Source organism: Drosophila subpulchrella, unplaced genomic scaffold (assembly GCF_014743375.2).
Source record: "Drosophila subpulchrella strain 33 F10 #4 breed RU33 unplaced genomic scaffold, RU_Dsub_v1.1 Primary Assembly Seq26, whole genome shotgun sequence".
NCBI lineage: Eukaryota > Metazoa > Arthropoda > Insecta > Diptera > Drosophilidae > Drosophila > Drosophila subpulchrella.
In genome coordinates this window covers 25,001-40,203 of record NW_023665556.1, presented here as the reverse complement: position 1 = coordinate 40,203, position 15,203 = coordinate 25,001, and the positions used below count along the sequence as shown (strand labels likewise).

General features: G+C 43.0%; 2 long non-coding RNA genes across 5 annotated transcripts in view; both read left to right on the top strand.

The window, feature by feature from the left end:
- The first annotated feature begins 5,397 nt into the window (after positions 1-5,397).
- LOC119559618 lies at positions 5,398-6,193 on the top strand. Its single transcript, XR_005220872.1, has 3 exons — positions 5,398-5,536; positions 5,598-6,059; positions 6,146-6,193. It is a non-coding gene; the product is annotated as an uncharacterized LOC119559618 (long non-coding RNA).
- An 8,020-nt stretch (positions 6,194-14,213) lies between these two features.
- The window catches only part of LOC119559611, a 2,110-nt gene continuing 1,120 nt past the window's right edge, over positions 14,214-15,203 (top strand). For 3 of the 4 annotated variants that reach the window (XR_005220869.1, XR_005220866.1, XR_005220867.1), the window contains exons 1-3: positions 14,214-14,446; positions 14,531-14,759; positions 14,821-15,203. The exon at positions 14,821-15,203 is cut by the window's right edge and continues 79 nt beyond it. This is a non-coding gene — a long non-coding RNA (uncharacterized LOC119559611). The remainder of the gene's footprint in view (positions 14,447-14,530; positions 14,760-14,820) is intronic. The other variant, XR_005220868.1, reaches the window with a different exon arrangement.

Here is a 15,203-nt window from a genome sequence, read left to right as displayed (position 1 = left end):
CAACGAATGTTTTTATTTATATTACTTAGTAGTTAAAAGCTTGCTTCTCGTCCCACGAATGCTTCGCCATCTTTCACGCGAGTCCCGCGGGGTTGATTCGCTGATGCTGCAGGAAGTCATCCAGCATCCTGGCAGTGGCTGGCTATGGCTTCTCCCACTGTTCCTTAGTTGTCGCCCTATTTTCCTTCTCCCTATAAAAGCCAGTGGGTCCTCTAGCTTCGCTTAAGCTGCCAAATAGCTGGTGATGGTGTTGGTCGGAGTCCTAATGGAGAGGTCGTCGGGGATCGTATTACTGGCGATTCTGCCAAAAAGATACTTCTATGTTACGAACTGCTTATTTTCGGTGGCAGTGCCGCTAGCTCAGTCTTATCTCAGGGGGAGGGTACCCCTAATGCCACAGCTCGCAACATAAATATCAACAACTCCGCTGTCTCTCATCACTAATCTTTCGGTCATCACTAAGGACAAAAACGTAAACAAATGTAAATATCTACAAATATTGACGGAAAAATTGATGAAATTTGGTGGCTATCGATGACCTAGCCAAGCGCTCCCACCCAACCGTGGATGCCCTCAAGATGCTGCAGGGCACACCCTATTGTCTGTCGGCAGGAGCCCCGTCCTCGCGACTACGACGGTTCCATCTCCCCCACTGGAAAAACTCACACAATTTCGGTTTCACAAATGTTTACTGAATATGGTAAGTACAAGGATAAGGCCTTTAAGACCGAAACCTGGCCGCCGTCTTCAATACTTACGCGGTCAAAGCAGAGGATTTGTTTTGCTGGAAAAGGGTACAGGCGCCGCGGAAAGTTATGCTCTACCAGTCACTTATTGGAAGAGCTCGCATGGAACCACGGCCCTCAAAAGGAACATACGCGATGCGCGTGTGTATGGGCACCTAATCCTGAGGAGCTCCAGGGAAAAAGAATGGACAGGCCAAAAAGGTACGTAACTGCACTGTAAACTATACCATCTAACTAATGCTCGCGACCTTTTTGATTCTAGGCAAACAACGAGGACAAATAAGGCTCTCGGGTCTAACTCCGCATAAATTCGCAATTGAACAGGGATGTAAATATCAATATATTTAATCGAGGTACACGTGTATTTAATTTTTCCTAAATTTCAGCCAGCCGGCCTTCTCGCCGGAGGCCAGCAGCGATACGGGTCTCCAAGAAAGAAAACTGGCGCACTACGGTGAGTTGTGCAAGGGCAGTCGGAGGTTCGGCCGCCCGACAAAATGGCGGTACTTCTCAACGCCGCGATGCGACGGCTGGAAGTTCCCGAGATGAGGTGGACGTGGTAGACCGGAACGGACTAACCGGGAAATGCTTGATGTCGTCGGCGTCGACTGCGAAGACGTTTATGGCTGGTCTTCTATGCGGGTCGAACGGACACCGGTTGCTGGCAGCCAAGTCGGGGCTGGTACGTATGGCGAAGTCGCGCAGATATCAGTGGAAGTCCCAAGTAAATATCCCGGGGCCCTTTGTGTTGGGACCCCGGCTGCTATTATTCAATTTTAAGCACAACAAAATTTATCCTAGCACTTCCAGCTGCATCTGCCTGGTTGGACAATATGGCTGCATTTATCTGATATGCTGCTTATCTGCTGATCATCGATCCTCCCCCGCCATATTTCATGGCCTCTCTCAAAATTGGGTCGTTGGATACATGGGTCCATTTAAGGTAATCCCAGAGTGAACCGGGATTAATCCTCAAATGGCCAGATCGCCCGCCAGATTCATCCCGCCGCTGCAACTATCGCCCTATCGACCTAACCTATCGATAAAGTCCCTCCCATTATCGACTCCAATTGCAACATCTATTAGTACAACGTAACCAAATTCTTTTGGCCAGATCTTACTTTCTATACGAGGACACGCTCGGCAGGATGTCCATGTAGAAAGCGAAGTCCCACTCGGAAAGTTCCTTCGCACTGGGACTCTCTAGTGGATCTCCTCCCGCACTTCAACTATTCTGCGGACTTGCCCCTGTTGTGGTATTGCTTCCTGTCGGTGAAATCCCACAATACAGGGTAACAGCTTGGATTAGACGTTCTATTTCATCTGCACTGACCTCCTGCAGTCGATTTTGGGGTTTTCCTTCCATTTTTAGTTTTTAGTTTCCACATCGCCTTTGCACGAACACCGCCAAAGATAAAATTTCTTATTCTTTGGGCCGCGGCTAAGGGCTTTCATCGAAATTCACTCGCTAAATCTGGTATTTTTTCTGGGATTTCCTTAGCTCATCTGAGTACCGCGCTGAAAAACAGACCCGGCGAAAAGCGTTAGCCGCGTATTTGCCTCTCGGTTACTCCTATGGTTAGCTCGAGTTTTTCGTCGATGTGAGTATTAAGACACAATGCAAGTACGATATGTGGAACTCCGATCAGCGTGACCGTGCCGGAAAAATTGAAGAATTCCATTTATCCGTAAAAAAAAATACTAAAATATACTATTTAATGTTTCAGAATATACCATTAAAATACAATTAAAAATGTGAGATAAAATGCCTGAATATTTGAATTAGCTATACAAATATATAAAAGATATTGTTCACTTTTGAAACTTCATTTTATATTTCAAAAAATACCCGCAAAGGGTTTATACACAGCTCTAAAAGGTAAATATACAAATAAACAAGTAAAACGCATTTTTTAATCATATCCCCATACATTTTTTAGGAGCGTTGGCCAAGGATTCGGAGGACCCGGACAAAGGTTTAAGGAAAGCGATGACCAATGTAAAAAGCCAATAACGTAACATAAAACTAGGCTTACTATAATAATTGTCCTTTAACAGATAACCTAAATTTTCACTATTTAATTAAAATGAATTTAAAAGTAAATAAAATGTGTGTACTTTAAATTCTATATTTTCATAAGTGAAAACTCATGGAAAAATTCTGATTTTCCCAAGTGATTACACTTGGGACGTGTCACTTGCAAGTGATTTCGCAAGTGAAAACTCATGGAAGAATTCTGATTTTCACAAGTGATTCACTTGGGACGTGTCACCGGCACGTGACAGGCCATACGAAAAATGAGTATAAGGAACAAGTGAAATCCCGTAGGACTTCGAAAAATTTTCATTTGAATTTTCACTTGTGAAAATGCGGACATCCCATACAATTTTCTGTATGGAGCGTCACTTGTTCTTCACTTGTGCAAGAGGACATGTCCCACGTGATCCCCAAGGTGATTCACAAGTGAAACTTTTTTTTTGGAACTGAAGGGACATTAAAACTAAATGAAATTAAAGCTTGCCTTGCATCAGTGTGAGTTTAAAAACACGAAGTTTCCGAGCGGCGCGCTGAAGTCTGACGATTCTCTGCTTTTCACTGAGAACCTCTTCCGCAGCAGCAAAAAAGTGCGCCGAAGCTGAGAAAAAAAAGATCCGAAGACCCATGCCGAAATCACACGAACATCTACGTTATACGTGAGCGAGCAGCGGATGGGCAGAACAATTCCCTATGCTCACTTAATAGGCCGCTGCCGACCGCTGTTTTAAATTAATACCTGTATTGAAGATGTGTGTGTAATTTTTCTTTGAATTGCGTGGCAGATTTAATGTTTTACTATTTGACAAATTAGATTGTTTGTTCTGTTGGAAGCGCTGAATTTCAAATGCTAAAAAGATATTTTGGCTCGGCAGTTGTTATTACTTTGTGCAACATTACTAGTGTTTTGTACTCGATTCAGGCATATCAAAAATTTTAAAAGTTGTATCAGGGATTCGATCTACGCCCTTGCGATTAAATATATAGTTCTCACAATGAGTATTTTTGAATTTATTGATAAAAAGGTATTCGTGTCGTAAAGTTGTCTAAGTATCCCATACATTTTCCCAACCGTACAATTTACGTGATTACTCCAAGATTACTATTAAACACAACTATAAGAGTGTACATTAATTGGCGCGTAAATATGGATGTAGATAATATATAAATGTATATGTAAATATAGATGTTATGCGTAGATGTAGATAATATATGTAAATGGTCAATATGCGTTGGTGAATAAATAAATAAAGGAATAAATAAGATGAAAAAAACAATTTGAATATACTTAAACTAATAAAAAAATAGACTGAAGCCTACAGGCTCCCGTTGTCGCCACTTGGAAGGCGTGTCGGTCCTCGAATTTTGCGGGTCAACGGCCGGATAACATTCGGGCGACCAGACCACCCCAGTGTATATTTTTTTTGGAATTTAAGCGACCCTGCGTTCTACCAAAAATTGTTATCGATAACAGTATGACCACCCTGTGCCCAGATTCGATATCGCTATCGATAGGCCGTCCACAACAGACCCACAAATTTACATAAAGAGCAAGCTGAAAACAATGTTGGCGGAGACACCATTATTAAGCCTAGTACTCAGATCGGCTAAGAGTTTCACTAGTCGAAAAATCTTATTCTTTGTAGTGTGACCGAAGTTTTCAAAGTTCGCCCGCAATGCATGTAGCATAGTCTTACTGACTAGCAGCTGTGTTTATTGCCAAACGGAAAACAAATCAATTGGAGAAATTTAGAAAGGAGGAGTCTGCTGATACACAAAGAAATTAAATTAAAAATAAATGGAATGTTCAACGAATGTTTTTATTTATATTACTTAGTAGTTAAAAGCTTGCTTCTCGTCCCACGAATGCTTCGCCATCTTTCACGCGAGTCCCGCGGGGTTGATTCGCTGATGCTGCAGGAAGTCATCCAGCATCCTGGCAGTGGCTGGCTATGGCTTCTCCCACTGTTCCTTAGTTGTCGCCCTATTTTCCTTCTCCCTATAAAAGCCAGTGGCTCCTCTAGCTTCGCTTAAGCTGCCAAATAGCTGGTGATGGTGTTGGTCGGAGTCCTAATGGAGAGGTCGTCGGGGATCGTATTACTGGCGATTCTGCCAAAAAGATACTTCTATGTTACGAACTGCTTATTTTCGGTGGCAGTGCCGCTAGCTCAGTCTTATCTCAGGGGGAGGGTACCCCTAATGCCACAGCTCGCAACATAAATATCAACAACTCCGCTGTCTCTCATCACTAATCTTTCGGTCATCACTAAGGACAAAAACGTAAACAAATGTAAATATCTACAAATATTGACGGAAAAATTGATGAAATTTGGTGGCTATCGATGACCTAGCCAAGCGCTCCCACCCAACCGTGGATGCCCTCAAGATGCTGCAGGGCACACCCTATTGTCTGTCGGCAGGAGCCCCGTCCTCGCGACTACGACGGTTCCATCTCCCCCCCTGGAAAAACTCACACAATTTCGGTTTCACAAATGTTTACTGAATACGGTAAGTACAAGGATAAGGCCTTTAAGACCGAAACCTGGCCGCCGTCTTCAATACTTACGCGGTCAAAGCAGAGGATTTGTTTTGCTGGAAAAGGGTACAGGCGCCGCGGAAAGTTATGCTCTACCAGTCACTTATTGGTAGAGCTGGCATGGAACCACGGCCCTCAAAAGGAACATACGCGATGCGCGTGTGTATGGGCACCTAATCCTGAGGAGCTCCAGGGGAAAAGAATGGACAGGCCAAAAAGGTACGTAACTGCACTGTAAACTATACCATCTAACTAATGCTCGCGACCTTTTTGATTCTAGGCAAACAACGAGGACAAATAAGGCTCTCGGGTCTAACTCCGCATAAATTCGCAATTGAACAGGGATGTAAATATCAATATATTTAATCAAGGTACACGTGTATTTAATTTTTCCTAAATTTCAGCCGGCCGGCCTTCTCGCCGGAGGCCAGCAGCGATACGGGTCTCCAAGAAAGAAAACTGGCGCACTACGGTGAGTTGTGCAAGGGCAGTCGGAGGTTCGGCCGCCCGACAAAATAGCGGTACTTCTCAACGCCGCGATGCGACGGCTGGAAGTTCCCGAGATGAGGTGGACGTGGTAGACCGGAACGGACTAACCGGGAAATGCTTGATGTCGTCGGCGTCGACTGCGAAGGCGTTTATGGCTGGTCTTCTATGCGGGTCGAACGGACACCGGTTGCTGGCAGCCAAGTCGGGGCTGGTACGTATGGCGAAGTCGCGCAGATATCAGTGGAAGTCCCAAGTAAATATCCCGGGGCCCTTTGTGTTGGGACCCCGGCTGCTATTATTCAATTTTAAGCACAACAAAATTTATCCTAGCACTTCCAGCTGCATCTGCCTGGTTGGACAATATGGCTGCATTTATCTGATATGCTGCTTATCTGCTGATCATCGATCCTTCCCCGCCATATTTCATGGCCTCTCTCAAAATTGGGTCGTTGGATACATGGGTCCATTTAAGGTAATCCCAGAGCGAACCGGGATTAATCCTCAAATGGCCAGATCGCCCGCCAGATTCATCCCGCCGCTGCAACTATCGCCCTATCGACCTAACCTATCGATAAAGTCCCTCCCATTATCGACTCCAATTGCAACATCTATTAGTATAACGTAACCAAATTCTTTTGGCCAGATCTTACTTTCTATACGAGGACACGCTCGGCAGGATGTCCATGTAGAAAGCGAAGTCCCACTCGGAAAGTTCCTTCGCACTGGGACTCTCTAGTGGATCTCCTCCCGCACTTCAACTATTCTGCGGACTTGCCCCTGTTGTGGTATTGCTTCCTGTCGGTGAAATCCCACAATACAGGGTAACAGCTTGGATTAGGCGTTCTATTTCATCTGCACTGACCTCCTGCAGTCGATTTTGGGGTTTTCCTTCCATTTTTAGTTTTTAGTTTCCACATCGCCTTTGCACGAACACCGCCAAAGATAAAATTTCTTATTCTTTGGGCCGCGGCTAAGGGCTTTCATCGAAATTCACTCGCTAAATCTGTTATTTTTTCTGGGATTTCCTTAGCTCATCTGAGTACCGCGCTGAAAAACAGACCCGGCGAAAAGCGTTAGCCGCGTATTTGCCTCTCGGTTACTCCTATGGTTAGCTCGAGTTTTTCGTCGATGTGAGTATTAAGACACAATGCAAGTACGATATGTGGAACTCCGATCAGCGTGACCGTGCCGGAAAAATTGAAGAATTCCATTTATCCGTAAAAAAAATACTAAAATATACTATTTAATGTTTCAGAATATACCATTAAAATACAATTAAAAATGTGAGATAAAATGCCTGAATATTTGAATTAGCTATACAAATATATAAAAGATATTGTTCACTTTTGAAACTTCATTTTATATTTCAAAAAATACCCGCAAAGGGTTTATACACAGCTCTAAAAGGTAAATATACAAATAAACAAGTAAAACGCATTTCTTAATCATATCCCCATACATTTTGTAGGAGCGTTGGCCAAGGATTCGGAGGACCCGGACAAAGGTTTAAGGAAAGCGATGACCAATGTAAAAAGCCAATAACGTAACATAAAACTAGGCTTACTATAATAATTGTCTTTTAACAGATAACCTAAATTTTCACTATTTAATTAAAATGAATTTAAAAGTAAATAAAATGTATGTACTTTAAATTCTATATTTTCATAAGTGAAAACTCATGTAAAAATTCTGATTTTTCCAAGTGATTACACTTGGGACGTGTCACTTGCAAGTGATTTCGCAAGTGAAAACTCATGGAAGAATTCTGATTTTCACAAGTGATTCACTTGGGACGTGTCACCGGCACGTGACAGGCCATACGAAAAATGAGTATAAGGAACAAGTGAAATCCCGTAGGACTTCGAAAAATTTTCATTTGAATTTTCACTTGTGAAAATGCGGACATCCCATACAATTTTCTGTATGGAGCGTCACTTGTTCTTCACTTGTGCAAGAGGACATGTCCCACGTGATTCCCAAGGTGATTCACAAGTGAAACTTTTTTTTTGGAACTGAAGGGACATTAAAACTAAATGAAATTAAAGCTTGCCTTGCATCAGTGTGAGTTTAAAAACACGAAGTTTCCGAGCGGCGCGCTGAAGTCTGACGATTCTCTGCTTTTCACTGAGAACCTCTTCCGCAGCAGCAAAAAAGTGCGCCGAAGCTGAGAAAAAAAAGATCCGAAGACCCATGCCGAAATCACACGAACATCTACGTTATACGTGAGCGAGCAGCGGATGGGCAGAACAATTCCCTATGCTCACTTAATAGGCCGCTGCCGACCGCTGTTTTAAATTAATACCTGCATTGAAGATGTGTGTGTAATTTTTCTTTGAATTGCGTGGCAGATTTAATGTTTTACTATTTGACAAATTAGATTGTTTGTTCTGTTGGAAGCGCTGAATTTCAGATGCTAAAAAGATATTTTGGCTCGGCAGTTGTTATTACTTTGTGCAACATTACTAGTGTTTTGTACTCGATTCAGACATTTAGCGGCATATCAAAAATTTTAAAAGTTGTATCAGGGATTCGATCTACGCCCTTGCGATTAAATATATAGTTCTCACAATGAGTATTTTTGAATTTATTGATAAAAAGGTATTCGTGTCGTAAAGTTGTCTAAGTATCCCATACATTTTCCCAACCGTACAATTTACGTGATTACTCCAAGATTACTATTAAACACAACTATAAGAGTGTACATTAATTGGCGCGTAAATATGGATGTAGATAATATATAAATGTATATGTAAATATAGATATTATGCGTAGATGTAGATAATATATGTAAATGGTCAATATGCGTTGGTGAATAAATAAATAAAGGAATAAATAAGACGAAAAAATCAATTTGATTATACTTAAACTAATAAAAAAATAGACTGAAGCCTACAGGCTCCCGTTGTCGCCACTTGGAAGGCGTGTCGGTCCTCGAATTTTGCGGGTCAACGGCCGGATAACATTCGGGCGACCAGACCACCCCAGTGTATATTTTTTTTGGTATTTAAGCGACCCTGCGTTCTACCAAAAATTGTTATCGATAACAGTATGACCACCCTGTGCCCAGATTCGATATCGCTATCGATAGGCCGTCCACAACAGACCCACAAATTTACATAAAGAGCAAGCTGAAAACAATGTTGGCGGAGACACCATTATTAAGCCTAGTACTCAGATCGGCTAAGAGTTTCACTAGTCGAAAAATCTTATTCTTTGTAGTGTGACCGAAGTTTTCAAAGTTCGCCCGCAATGCATGTAGCATAGTCTTACTGACAAGCAGCTGTGTTTATTGCCAAGCGGAAAACAAATCAATTGGAGAAATTTAGAAAGGAGGAGTCTGCTGATACACAAAGAAATTAAATTAAAAATAAATGGAATGTTCAACGAATGTTTTTATTTATATTACTTAGTAGTTAAAAGCTTGCTTCTCGTCCCACGAATGCTTCGCCATCTTTCACGCGAGTCCCGCGGGGTTGATTCGCTGATGCTGCAGGAAGTCATCCAGCATCCTGGCAGTGGCTGGCTATGGCTTCTCCCACTGTTCCTTAGTTGTCGCCCTATTTTCCTTCTCCCTATAAAAGCCAGTGTGTCCTCTAGCTTCGCTTAAGCTGCCAAATAGCTGGTGATGGTGTTGGTCGGAGTCCTAATGGAGAGGTCGTCGGGGATCGTATTACTGGCGATTCTGCCAAAAAGATACTTCTATGTTACGAACTGCTTATTTTCGGTGGCAGTGCCGCTAGCTCAGTCTTATCTCAGGGGGAGGGTACCCCTAATGCCACAGCTCGCAACATAAATATCAACAACTCCGCTGTCTCTCATCACTAATCTTTCGGTCATCACTAAGGACAAAAACGTAAACAAATGTAAATATCTACAAATATTGACGGAAAAATTGATGAAATTTCGTGGCTATCGATGACCTAGCCAAGCGCTCCCACCCAACCGTGGATGCCCTCAAGATGCTGCAGGGCACACCCTATTGTCTGTCGGCAGGAGCCCCGTCCTCGCGACTACGACGGTTCCATCTCCCCCACTGGAAAAACTCACACAATTTCGGTTTCACAAATGTTTACTGAATATGGTAAGTACAAGGATAAGGCCTTTAAGACCGAAACCTGGCCGCCGTCTTCAATACTTACGCGGTCAAAGCAGAGGATTTGTTTTGCTGGAAAAGGGTACAGGCGCCGCGGAAAGTTATGCTCTACCAGTCACTTATTGGTAGAGCTCGCATGGAACCACGGCCCTCAAAAGGAACATACGCGATGCGCGTGTGTATGGGCACCTAATCCTGAGGAGCTCCAGGGGAAAAGAATGGACAGGCCAAAAAGGTACGTAACTGCACTGTAAACTATACCATCTAACTAATGCTCGCGACCTTTTTGATTCTAGGCAAACAACGAGGACAAATAAGGCTCTCGGGTCTAACTCCGCATAAATTCGCAATTGAACAGGGATGTAAATATCAATATATTTAATCAAGGTACACGTGTATTTAATTTTTCCTAAATTTCAGCCGGCCGGCCTTCTCGCCGGAGGCCAGCAGCGATACGGGTCTCCAAGAAAGAAAACTGGCGCACTACGGTGAGTTGTGCAAGGGCAGTCGGAGGTTCGGCCGCCCGACAAAATGGCGGTACTTCTCAACGCCGCGATGCGACGGCTGGAAGTTCCCGAGATGAGGTGGACGTGGTAGACCGGAACGGACTAACCGGGAAATGCTTGATGTCGTCGGCGTCGACTGCGAAGGCGTTTATGGCTGGTCTTCTATGCGGGTCGAACGGACACCGGTTGCTGGCAGCCAAGTCGGGGCTGGTCGTATGGCGAAGTCGCGCAGATATCAGTGGAAGTCCCAAGTAAATATCCCGGGGCCCTTTGTGTTGGGACCCCGGCTGCTATTATTCAATTTTAAGCACAACAAAATTTATCCTAGCACTTCCAGCTGCATCTGCCTGGTTGGACAATATGGCTGCATTTATCTGATATGCTGCTTATCTGCTGATCATCGATCCTCCCCCGCCATATTTCATGGCCTCTCTCAAAATTGGGTCGTTGGATACATGGGTCCATTTAAGGTAATCCCAGAGTGAACCGGGATTAATCCTCAAATGGCCAGATCGCCCGCCAGATTCATCCCGCCGCTGCAACTATCGCCCTATCGACCTAACCTATCGATAAAGTCCCTCCCATTATCGACTCCAATTGCAACATCTATTAGTACAACGTAACCAAATTCTTTTGGCCAGATCTTACTTTCTATACGAGGACACGCTCGGCAGGATGTCCATGTAGAAAGCGAAGTCCCACTCGGAAAGTTCCTTCGCACTGGGACTCTCTAGTGGATCTCCTCCCGCACTTCAACTATTCTGCGGACTTGCCCCTGTTGTGGTATTGCTTCCTGTCGGTGAAATCCCACAATAAAGGGCAACAGCTTGGATTAGGCGTTCTATTTCATCTGCACTGACCTCCTGCAGTCGATTTTGGGGTTTTCCTTCCATTTTTAGTTTTTAGTTTCCACATCGCCTTTGCACGAACACCGCCAAAGATAAAATTTCTTATTCTTTGGGCCGCGGCTAAGGGCTTTCATCGAAATTCACTCGCTAAATCTGGTATTTTTTCTGGGATTTCCTTAGCTCATCTGAGTACCGCGCTGAAAAACAGACCCGGCGAAAAGTTAGCTCGAGTTTTTCGTCGATGTGAGTATTAAGACACAATGCAAGTACGATATGTGGAACTCCGATCAGCGTGACCGTGCCGGAAAAATTGAAGAATTCCATTTATCCGTAAAAAAAATACTAAAATATACTATTTAATGTTTCAGAATATACCATTAAAATACAATTAAAAATGTGAGATAAAATGCCTGAATATTTGAATTAGCTATACAAATATATAAAAGATATTGTTCACTTTTGAAACTTCATTTTATATTTCAAAAAATACCCGCAAAGGGTTTATACACAGCTCTAAAAGGTAAATATACAAATAAACAAGTAAAACGCATTTTTTAATCATATCCCCATACATTTTTTAGGAGCGTTGGCCAAGGATTCGGAGGACCCGGACAAAGGTTTAAGGAAAGCGATGACCAATGTAAAAAGCCAATAACGTAACATAAAACTAGGCTTACTATAATAATTGTCCTTTAACAGATAACCTAAATTTTCACTATTTAATTAAAATGAATTTAAAAGTAAATAAAATGTGTGTACTTTAAATTCTATATTTTCATAAGTGAAAACTCATGGAAAAATTCTGATTTTCCCAAGTGATTACACTTGGGACGTGTCACTTGCAAGTGATTTCGCAAGTGAAAACTCATGGAAGAATTCTGATTTTCACAAGTGATTCACTTGGGACGTGTCACCGGCACGTGACAGGCCATACGAAAAATGAGTATAAGGAACAAGTGAAATCCCGTAGGACTTCGAAAAATTTTCATTTGAATTTTCACTTGTGAAAATGCGGACATCCCATACAATTTTCTGTATGGAGCGTCACTTGTTCTTCACTTGTGCAAGAGGACATGTCCCACGTGATTCCCAAGGTGATTCACAAGTGAAACTTTTTTTTTGGAACTGAAGGGACATTAAAACTAAATGAAATTAAAGCTTGCCTTGCATCAGTGTGAGTTTAAAAACACGAAGTTTCCGAGCGGCGCGCTGAAGTCTGACGATTCTCTGCTTTTCACTGAGAACCTCTTCCGCAGCAGCAAAAAAGTGCGCCGAAGCTGAGAAAAAAAAGATCCGAAGACCCATGCCGAAATCACACGAACATCTACGTTATACGTGAGCGAGCAGCGGATGGGCAGAACAATTCCCTATGCTCACTTAATAGGCCGCTGCCGACCGCTGTTTTAAATTAATACCTGCATTGAAGATGTGTGTGTAATTTTTCTTTGAATTGCGTGGCAGATTTAATGTTTTACTATTTGACAAATTAGATTGTTTGTTCTGTTGGAAGCGCTGAATTTCAGATGCTAAAAAGATATTTTGGCTCGGCAGTTGTTATTACTTTGTGCAACATTACTAGTGTTTTGTACTCGATTCAGACATTTAGCGGCATATCAAAAATTTTAAAAGTTGTATCAGGGATTCGATTTACGCCCTTGCGATTAAATATATAGTTATCACAATGAGTATTTTTGAATTTATTGATAAAAAGGTATTCGCGTCGTAAAGTTGTCTAAGTATCCCATACATTTTCCCAACCGTACAATTTACGTGATTACTCCAAGATTACTATTAAACACAACTATAAGAGTGTACATTAATTGGCGCGTAAATATGGATGTAGATAATATATAAATGTATATGTAAATATAGATATTATACGTAGATGTAGATAATATATGTAAATGGTCAATATGCGTTGGTGAATAAATAAATAAAGGAATAAATAGGACGAAAAAAACAATTTAAATATACTTAAACTAATAAAAAAATAGACTGAAGCCTACAGGCTCCCGTTGTCGGCACTTGGAAGGCGTGTCGGTCCTCGAATTTTGCGGGTCAACGGCCGGATAACATTCGGGCGACCAGACCACCCCAGTGTATATTTTTTTTGGTATTTAAGCGACCCTGCGTTCTACCAAAAATTGTTATCGATAACAGTATGACCACCCTGTGCCCAGATTCGATATCGCTATCGATAGGCCGTCCACAACAGACCCACAAATTTACATAAAGAGCAAGCTGAAAACAATGTTGGCGGAGACACCATTATTAAGCCTAGTACTCAGATCGGCTAAGAGTTTCACTAGTCGAAAAATCTTATTCTTTGTAGTGTGACCGAAGTTTTCAAAGTTCGCCCGCAATGCATGTAGCATAGTCTTACTGACAAGCAGCTGTGTTTATTGCCAAACGGAAAACAAATCAATTGGAGAAATTTAGAAAGGAGGAGTCTGCTGATACACAAAGAAATTAAATAAAAATAAATGGAATGTTCAACGAATGTTTTTATTTATATTACTTAGTAGTTAAAAGCTTGCTTCTCGTCCCACGAATGCTTCGCCATCTTTCACGCGAGTCCCGCGGGGTTGATTCGCTGATGCTGCAGGAAGTCATCCAGCATCCTGGCAGTGGCTGGCTATGACTTCTCCCACTGTTCCTTAGTTGTCGCCCTATTTTCCTTCTCCCTATAAAAGCCAGTGGGTCCTCTAGCTTCGCTTAAGCTGCCAAATAGCTGGTGATGGTGTTGGTCGGAGTCCTAATGGAGAGGTCGTCGGGGATCGTATTACTGGCGATTCTGCCAAAAAGATTCTTCTATGTTACGAACTGCTTATTTTCGGTGGCAGTGCCGCTAGCTCAGTCTTATCTCAGGGGGAGGGTACCCCTAATGCCACAGCTCGCAACATAAATATCGACAACTCCGCTGTCTCTCATCACTAATCTTTCGGTCATCACTAAGGACAAAAACGTAAACAAATGTAAATATCTACAAATATTGACGGAAAAATTGATGAAATTTGGTGGCTATCGATGACCTAGCCAAGCGCTCCCACCCAACCGTGGATGCCCTCAAGATGCTGCAGGGCACACCCTATTATCTGTCGGCAGGAGCCCCCTCCTCGCGACTACGACGGTTCCATCTCCCCCACTGGAAAAACTCACACATTTTCGGTTTCACAAATGTTTACTGAATATGGTAAGTACAAGGATAAGGATAGATCAGTTAAGAGGAGCATGAAAATAAATTCATGCTCCTCTTAACTGATCTATCCTTCCTCAGCCTTTAAGACCGAAACCTGGCCGCCGTCTTCAATACTTACGCGGTCAAAGCAGAGGATTTGTTTTGCTGGAAAAGGGTACAGGCGCCGCGGAAAGTTATGCTCTACCAGTCACTTATTGGTAGAGCTCGCATGGAACCACGGCCCTCAAAAGGAACATACGCGATGCGCGTGTGTATGGGCACCTAATCCTGAGGAGATCCAGGGGAAAAGAATGGACAGGCCAAAAAGGTACGTAACTGCACTGTAAACTATACCATCTAACTAATGCTCGCGACCTTTTTGATTCTAGGCAAACAACGAGGACAAATAAGGCTCTCGGGTCTAACTCCGCATACATTCGCAATTGAACAGGGATGTAAATATCAATATATTTAATCAAGGTACACGTGTATTTAATTTTTCCTAAATTTCAGCCGGCCGGCCTTCTCGCCGGAGGCCAGCAGCGATACGGGTCTCCAAGAAAGAAAACTGGCGCACTACGGTGAGTTGTGCAAGGGCAGTCGGAGGTTCGGCCGCCCGACAAAATAGCGGTACTTCTCAACGCCGCGATGCGACGGCTGGAAGTTCCCGAGATGAGGTGGACGTGGTAGACCGGAACGGACTAACCGGGAAATGCTTGATGTCGTCGGCGTCGACTGCGAAGGCGTTTATGGCTGGTCTTCTATGCGGGTC